This window comes from Aythya marila, assembly GCF_965140915.1.
Source record: "Aythya marila genome assembly, chromosome: 8".
Classification (NCBI taxonomy): Eukaryota; Metazoa; Chordata; class Aves; order Anseriformes; family Anatidae; genus Aythya; species Aythya marila.
In genome coordinates, this window is record NC_139049.1 from 2,848,759 (window position 1) to 2,857,492 (window position 8,734).

Below are 8,734 nucleotides of genomic sequence, written 5' to 3' on the forward strand. Positions count from 1 at the left end.
ATTTATTTCCTAGATAGGTTTGAAGCTAAAGTGCTGGTTTTGGCAGCGATGGGGCGTAGCCTGCCTAAAGAGGGAAGGGAGCAGACAAGCCTATTAACCACACAGGACCATGGGTTCATACACAGAAGTCTTGCCCTTTGGAAGGGTAATCTGAAAGGAGGTCCCCATGCTACCAGGTAAGCACAGCACCTCCTTTAGTATTGCATAAATAATCCTCCTGGCTATAGACTGAGTTAATTGCATGGTTAAGTGCTGGAGTGGGGGCACTGGAGTCTGACAGCGAATCACGACTTGTAATGTTATCTGGAATAAAGCTGTTATGGTTTGCCCTTACCCAAAGCTGAGGTTCACTGATGTACATCATATTACTGTCTGAAAGAGGTTTCCACTATAAACATACATTACTCAAAATTAGATAGTGTTAAATTATTGCTCTGGCAGTGGGCAAAGTGAGCTGGCACTTGAGATTTCCTTTCTCATAGCCACACTTTTCACTAAGTCCTTGCATGACAGGAAATAATTGTGCCCAAACTCAGAGAAGTATGTATTCACACACAAAATGCATGTTCTGACACAAAAGGCCTTGTCTTTGATTTAGTGGGCTATGAAACTGAATACTCTGGCCTCATTGGTATTCTCTAATGGTTTTGTGTTTTGTTTTTACCTGACCATTAAGTGTTTTAACAACATGGATATTGGGTGTGGAAATGGTGCAATTTCTAATGTTTTTTCAATACTACTACAAGAAGTATATATGCTATGGAGAAAGTACCAGTTGCTCTGGCTTGTGAAAGAGAAGCTGCTATAGTTGTCTTTCTATCTTTAAACTCTTTCAATAACTATCAAATATGGACTACTGTCAGAGGAGGGTTACTGTATTAATAAACCTTTGGTCTGTTGCAATATGCTCCTTAGTTTTCCAGAACAACAACAAAAAAGTTGCACTTATACTACACCCCTAAATTTACAAAGGCTTTTAATTTTCAATACTGCATTAATGTTGAAAGATATTTCTGATTTATTCAAAAACATGCTTTTATTTCACACTCATCTATTGCAATGAAGTCATGATGCTTGTGCCTACGACCCCAGAGTCAGTTGTCAGAGAAATAAATGTGGCAACACAGATTCAATCCAGGGCTTCAGTGCAGCATCGAGTGCAAAGAACATAGGAGAAGATAAGTGCCTTTCTGAAACAGAAACATTTATTAGAAAAATCTATTTGTTTTTGTCAGCTCTATTTGAACAGAGTGTTTCAGTGTCAAAATCTCCACTTAATTGAAATACATATATATTTAAGTTTTGCAGTGATCCCATGCTCCTGGGGCTTATCCAGATTCCATTGGTAGCAGCTGAGAGGTTCCTATCAATTTCAGTAGACTTTGTTTATGCTCTCTGTTAAAAAATCCTTATTTTTGTCAACATTAAACTGAATAGTACATATTGAAAGTAAAAGAGTTTGTCATATAACTCACGCTCAAAGAACCCAGATCCAATATGTGCAGGATTCTGTATATGTGCAACTTTTGTTTTCTGTCAACCTCCATTAAATATAAAGGGAGTAAGGCTCATCCTAGAAGCACTTAGAACAAGAATTTAAACCAAGAATGCTGAAGTATCAGAATTCTTCATTGCCCAAATATTTGAAAATCTGGCCTTCCTCAGAATTTTCTACCAAAGAAATAGTATACATTTAGCAGCTATATTTGCAAATGGGAGAAATACGTTCTGCAAGAGGATTTGCCTGAACTGTAGATTAAAATGTTTAAGGAGTATCATTCTTTAATTTTCAGCCTTACCTTTCGTGGGTTGTGATTTCATAAATTAGTTGTTTACCCCTTAGTCTTTGCTGTCTGAGCATTCAGGTTGCCTACGCTCCCCCTCACCTATGGGGAGAAGCCGGCAGCTCCGACCAGGAGCGGTGGTGAAGTCAGGTACGTGGAGTCGTGTGCTGGAGGTTGCTGTTGCCTATGGTAGGGCTTTAAGTGACCATCTGAGAACAACTTGTAGATGGGTAAAGACCAGTGAAATGTGTGCTATCTTTAGCAAACAAGGAGTGTGACTGGAAGCCTTTTTCTCTGACCTACAGGAAAAGATGTGCTAATAAGCAGCAGTCAATGCATCAAACAGAATGGCTGCATTTTCACTGAAAGTTGGTTTCATGCTTAAAGGGGAGATGGATAATTAAGACTTCATCTTCCAAATTATTAAATATTGATTTGTAGACATTTAGCAGCAGGCATAAAGCTCTCCTGAGAACTGGCAGCAACTGTCTAAAAGATTATAAAAGATTTTAGTTCTCCATGTAGAATTTAGCTTTTTGTTTTCTTTTGTTTAAAATTTATGAAATGAGAGTAAAATAAATCAGGAGGTAAATTCTAACCCTCTGAGAGTGTGTGAGTTCTGCTCCATGTGGCCGTTCAGAGTCGAAATGGATGTATGATTTTTTTTTTTAAGGTTTGTATTGGCTTTTGGTTTATTGAAGTGTCAGGGGGTTTATAAGCTCTTCAACTCCAATTTTGATTGTTTTATCCAACTACTGTCACTTCTTATCAGTATTAAAGGCAGAAATCAAAGCACGGGACCCATGGGAAGTGGCGTTTCAAATGTACACCACTGCTCTTCTGTGTCACTGTTCTGAACTACGCACCCTCCGCTCCTGACAGCACACCCACAACAAGATAAAAAAGTGAATTCATGCTTTGTTAATTCATTTGTGAATTAAACAAAGGATTTTTTTTTTTAACTAGATTTTTTTTCTTTCCACCTGCCTTGTTATTTCCTTTATTTCTTAGGAAAACTGCTAAAATACAAGAGACCGCATAGGACAGCTTTGTTTAGGCAGCTGGTTTCTCTTCACCCTTCTGCTAATTTTAAGTTGGTAATCTACATGGTTACATCTGTTCAAGGAAGTGAAAATAAAGTATTCCAGCTTAACTGCATCTTGCAGGTGTTTCTCCCTGAGAGAAAGCGACCCAGATACATTAACTGGAATTGAAAACTTAGCCCTAAGCGTGGTACTTGTTGGTCTGAGCCAAGTCAACCAGACATTGAGCTGCTCAGCATGGGCCCACCCGCAGGACACAGCCATGCAGAGGATTCCATGTGTGAGGTTACTTGAAAAGCTGTGCCTCTGTGGGAAGAAAATAACTCAAGTTAAAGGAAAAGGAAGAGTTAAGAAAAACTTTTTCTTTTTTTCCTTTTTCCTTTTTTTTTTTTTTTTCAGTTGTCTATGCATTAGAAACCAACATGAATTTTCACAGTCCATTTTATTTGGGTTAGCAAGTGTATTGAATTTAAGAGATGACATTTTCTGTGCTTTATTCACAATAGGTTCACGTTGATCAAATCCATTTCAGAATGTTCCCCATTTTATGCAGACTCACTTTAAATAAGTGTAAGCAAAGTATGTTCATTTTACCACTGGCTCAGTTTATTAGGTTTTAAAAGTGCATTTCCACTATACCATCAACAGCAGTAAGGGAAAAAAAGGAGTGGTGACGGAAAGTCTGTTTGACAGAGTAAATTGTCTCTTTGCACATGTGTATAGATAGGTGTGTGGATTTATATGGGTGAAGTAATGGCAATGTTACTGATGGAGAAGGCACGTTTTAGCATTATAATGACAAATCGTGAAAGATGACACACTTAAAAAAAAAAAAAAAAAAAAAAAAAAAGATGTATATTGGAGATGTGATTACTTCCTACCTTCAGCAAATGGAAAATTGACTGAGACGAGAGAAACCAGCAAGTTAGGGTCCAAACTGAAACACTAAGCTATGTCTACATGGTAAGTAAAAAGTAATAACTACAAAAAAAAGTCATAGATTTTAAAGGGGTAGAAAGAGAGGCAATACAACTAGAAGTCAATACTTTCATATTACTTTAAACACTGCAGTTGCAAAAACAGATATTTCATGACAAGATCTTACAGTGGCATAAACAGGAGAAAAAAACATGGTGAAGCAGGCAAATCTGTACATTTGCACATTTGTAAATAAGCATATATATTTATTTTTAAATAAGCATACAATATATTTTTATGTTCTTAGGATTATATTAAATTCTTTACCTACTTTGACCATTTCAGCTGGGCTGTAGACCCAGGAGGGAAATATATTTCATGTTGTTTTTGTTTTGACAATTTTTATTGTTAAGTGTTGTGCACTGATATTTCTTTTTTTTTTTTTGGCGCGTGGGTGCTCAAGTTTGGATATTTGAATTCTGAGGCCCTTTTATTCATCTTGTCATCTGTCATTGACGTAACTGACTTCCATGACAGTGTTGACAGGATTTATCTAAGAGTTTGCTGGATGACACACTTTTAAAAATAAAATAAATAAAAGGGTCCATCATCTGGGGGATATGGGATTGGAAGTCAATGGGTGTTGATGGTGCTTAGTTTCACAAAGAGCTATTCAGGAACTCACCCAAACACCTCTTACAGATTTCTCTTTTTATATATGACCATGTTTGTATTCCCTTCAGGTCGGAGAACAAAATGTGGTGTTGGTATTATTTTTTTTTGCTTTTTTTCCTTTCTGTGGCCTGCCAGATAATCAAATATGCACATGCATTTATTTATTTTTTTGACATTTCAGAAATACTAAATGTTGTATTCTGGTGATAATGCTTTCTGAAGAAGGAAGGAGATGGCCCATTTAATAATGTATACTTCATTTACAGTTTGGAGTGTTAGCCAACTACTTGCGATGATACTTCTTCCAGTCATAATACTGATATATGCAGAGTTCTAACTACATTTTTAAATAGAACAACAACTGAATGATACATTCAAAATAATTCATGGAGAGGAAATAGAAGTATTTCAGCATGGGAGAATATTTATGCATTATTTAACAGCAATAATGTTTGAATTCATACATTATGCAAATGCTGTTATAATCGGGAAAATGAAAGAACTTGGACTGCTGCAACATCTTTAAATCTACCATTAGGTACTTATTTGTGCATATCATTTAATACTGCACAATGTTACAGTATGTCACTTCAAAAGAGAAGTTCACAGAGACTAACAGGTTATAAAATAGTAAAGCTGATGAATGCCTGATTGCTACCTTGATGCTAATGTCTATAAATTTATCAGCAAACAAGAGTAAAGGCTTTAATAGTAATTTACATGAACTCCTCTTCTGGAGACAAGTTACTGGGGTTTTACACACAGTTCACATTTTGGTTTGTGATCCTTACCTATACACACCCCCACACAACAGACCAGAACACATTGTGGGCTGACACAGCCAAATTATATTTTCTTAATCTATCAGCAGCTACATTCCCAAACTATCAAAACCAGCAAGCCTGGCCATCTAAAACCAAAGCTAGTTTAGTCTCCTATTATCTTCAAGACTAAATATAAAAATGTCAAGCCTCTAATTTGGTGAAAGGCATTAAGAGACCTTCCCTCTGACTTGTTTGATCCATTTGTATTTCTGCTTAATTAAATATAGAAAACTCCATATATGTGTGTGTTCACTTGATTGCAGTTTTCTAGTGCCACGTTTCCTTTAGAACATCTCTGCTATCCCAATGAGGAGCCAGGAGTGGTGCAAGAAGGGCAGTGACCCATGAAGGCTGTACTCTCTGTCTTTTGCCCCTAGGAGGCAAAACCCACTGAGTTTGCTTGCTGCCCACCTGCACAGCCACTCTACGGCTGTGCTTTTTATAGGCTTGCTCTGGCCAGTGTTCATGATTTTTGGGTCTCTTAAGTCTGCACCCACGAAAAGTAAAAATGCACGGGATACAGGAAGAACAGAGTAAGCAAGTCTTTCTTATGGAGAATACTGGAGCTGGTCATGAAAATTATAATAATAAAACAACTACAACAAAATAGCCTGTAACTGTTTGGTCTGTTCTCTTTGGTCCCTATGGGAGTGAGAACTTGAGAAGTATCAGAGCTGGCTATCTTATGTGTTCCAATTTCCCACCTTTGACAAATATATCCAGGAGAGAATGGGCTATGAAGGATTTTGCCAAATTAGATGTAAATGTTGCACCTGATTGTTATTTATTTATTTATTAAACCAAACTTTATGCATACTTAATGTACTAGCAGGAAAGATAAATGACAAAGGAGCTTCCTAGTCTGCCACAGACTCTGCCAGGTGCCTTCTTACCTTGCCGAGGTTTAGGTCAGGATTTGGGAAAACAATACTGTCAGCCCCAAGGCTGCAACATGATGAAAGAAAAAGTAGGCTTTTCTCTTATAGTCTTTGAATGAACAAAATTTATTCCAAGTGACTTATATTACAAAACTCTTAATTTTTATTAATTAATATCTCTGTTAATGATAAAAATGAGAGCAAATAGAAATGAAGAACATCTGTACTGAGGGAGTAAACCATTTTCCTAACCCATTAAATGAAGGTGGCCTATCACTAGTCAAGGAGTTATTTACAGAAATTGACAGCAGAGGACAATTTACGCTCTGATTTCCATGTTGGAAAAAAAAAGCCATCAATCTGGCAAGTCTCATAAGCAATATATTCATGTAATAAATAGCTCAGGAATTCAGAACAGATATCCTTGCAACTGGGTGGCATTTTGACACGTTTTGGGTGCTTACCAATTTGAAACCAGGCCACAGCCTGGAATTTTTACTGTGCTAGAGTCTTCCAGAAATGATTACTTTTTATGGCAGAGTGGATGCAATACTGTTTGCTCCTCTATCATAAAGATTGTGCCAGGGCTTCTGCTATAAAATCTCTGTTGCTAACAAGAAAACACAATTCAACCAATATATTGTGCTCCTGGCTAAGAACTGGCATGCAAAAATTCATCCTGGAAATTTTTATTTGAAGCACATGACGCTAATTTCTCAGAGTGCAAAATAATGCATGAACTCCCTTTTGCTGAGCATTAACTAATTTTTATGGCATTGTAGTAATCAGTTATCATAAAGCTGGTTTGGAAAATAGCGGGACAGTAAGATGCAGCAGGCACTGAGGGTGCAACAACAACGTGATCCGCTCCAGTGCCAACTGGAGATCGCCAGATGATGACAAGGAGGAGACAGGGCTGTAGAAACTGGACTCAATATGCAGTGTAACGGGAAATCAATTAACGTGGTATTAACTTTGGACTTGTTACACGTTTAATACAGACCTCCCTATTTTGCATAGCTTTGATAGTGATGAGTGGGTGCTGGCTATGCAAGAAGAAATTGGAAGCTGGTTATCACCACAATCGTGCAAGTAGACTGTTGGACTGGCTGCTTGTGCGAGGCTGAGCCAAGGGTTCAGTTGGTCTCAGGTGAATTTCTGTGCCAACAGTACCTGAATGCATTGGGAAAGCCCAGCCTTATGTAAGACAATAAGTTCATATCAGTTCAACCCCTTCTCCCTCTGTCTGGAGTGCGCATTTTTGGACAAACAAATGGTACTTTGTTTTGTCGAAGCTGCCCAGCGTGTCTGTGTTTTCCCTCTGATTACAGCTCCTGAGATGAAATTTCACAAAGTGCCAAATCCAGACAGGCTCTGTATGATTAACAAGGACGCCTGCCTCACCACAGAGATGTGCAGAAACTGCAGCAAGCACTCAGCAGAGCTGCTTGGAACAACCAAGATTCAGTGGTATGGTTAACCCTGAGCTGTCACCCTGTACAGATCTCTTCTGCCTAATGCAACCCTGGCGTTGTGGTGATGCGGGCAAACTCCAGCTGGAGGAAGGGTGTGCTTTGCTACGAGAATGCAGTCCCTTTCTGTAGTAGTTGAGCTATTAAAATGGGAACATGACATTTTTATAGATTTAGAAGAGGGTATACTAAATGATGACTGTAAATCCTACGCAGCCAAAAAAGACAACGTAACTTGGTTGGGATTTTGTTTAATAGTTCAGTAGACTGGCTGCATGTGGAAAAGGATCTCCAGGTTCTCTGCTTCCCTCAGGTCATCTTGTTTTGGAAGAAGACTATTCTTCTTGCTCCGAATATTTTCTAATTACACTCAGGACATGCTTCAAAATCCACTGAAGTCAACAGAAAAATCCTCTGAGAGCACCAAAACCAAATTTCTATAATTTTCCCCATTTGAGATCATCCAATGTCTGTCCCTGGTGTGCTAGGATAGGTCCATAATACTTGCATGAAATTAACTCCAATATTAAAATTGGCACTGACTTTAAAATGATTACCCCAGTCCACTACGTTCTGGTAATCCTTGCTTAAAGCACAGTTTTAACGTGTGTTAAATTTTGTGCTCATCGCTTGCATATTCTGATACTGAATAAATACGCACTTTTATGTACACAGGCGATATACGTCTCATATGATCATCTGATTTTGCTTCTCCTAGAAATATGTAATGGCTGCATCTTCTCTGCATCACAAGAAAAAGGCTACTTCAACCTAATAGAATATTTTAATTTCAGATGGTCAAAGTGGTGCATCTTCAACATAAGGTTGTCTGCAATTGTCAGTATGGCTTTCCTGAGTTTGCTGATTCCTTTGGGTTTTAATTAGAAACACTTCAGCTACATTCACCTAAAGCGTGCAAATGTTGAGGCTCCCACCAACAGTATTATTAAGATGGCTTCTTAATTGATTTTTATTTGGGAGCAATTTGTTTCTCTTCCAGTTTCTTGTGGCAAACACTGGCATTTGTCACTTCTTCCAGTAACTGAAGCTTTCTGCTTTAATAAATGCACATATTAGATGGTATTCTCTTTCAGCTTGATAGGAGTATAGTGTCAGGCAGAAGAAGGTCACAATGATGTT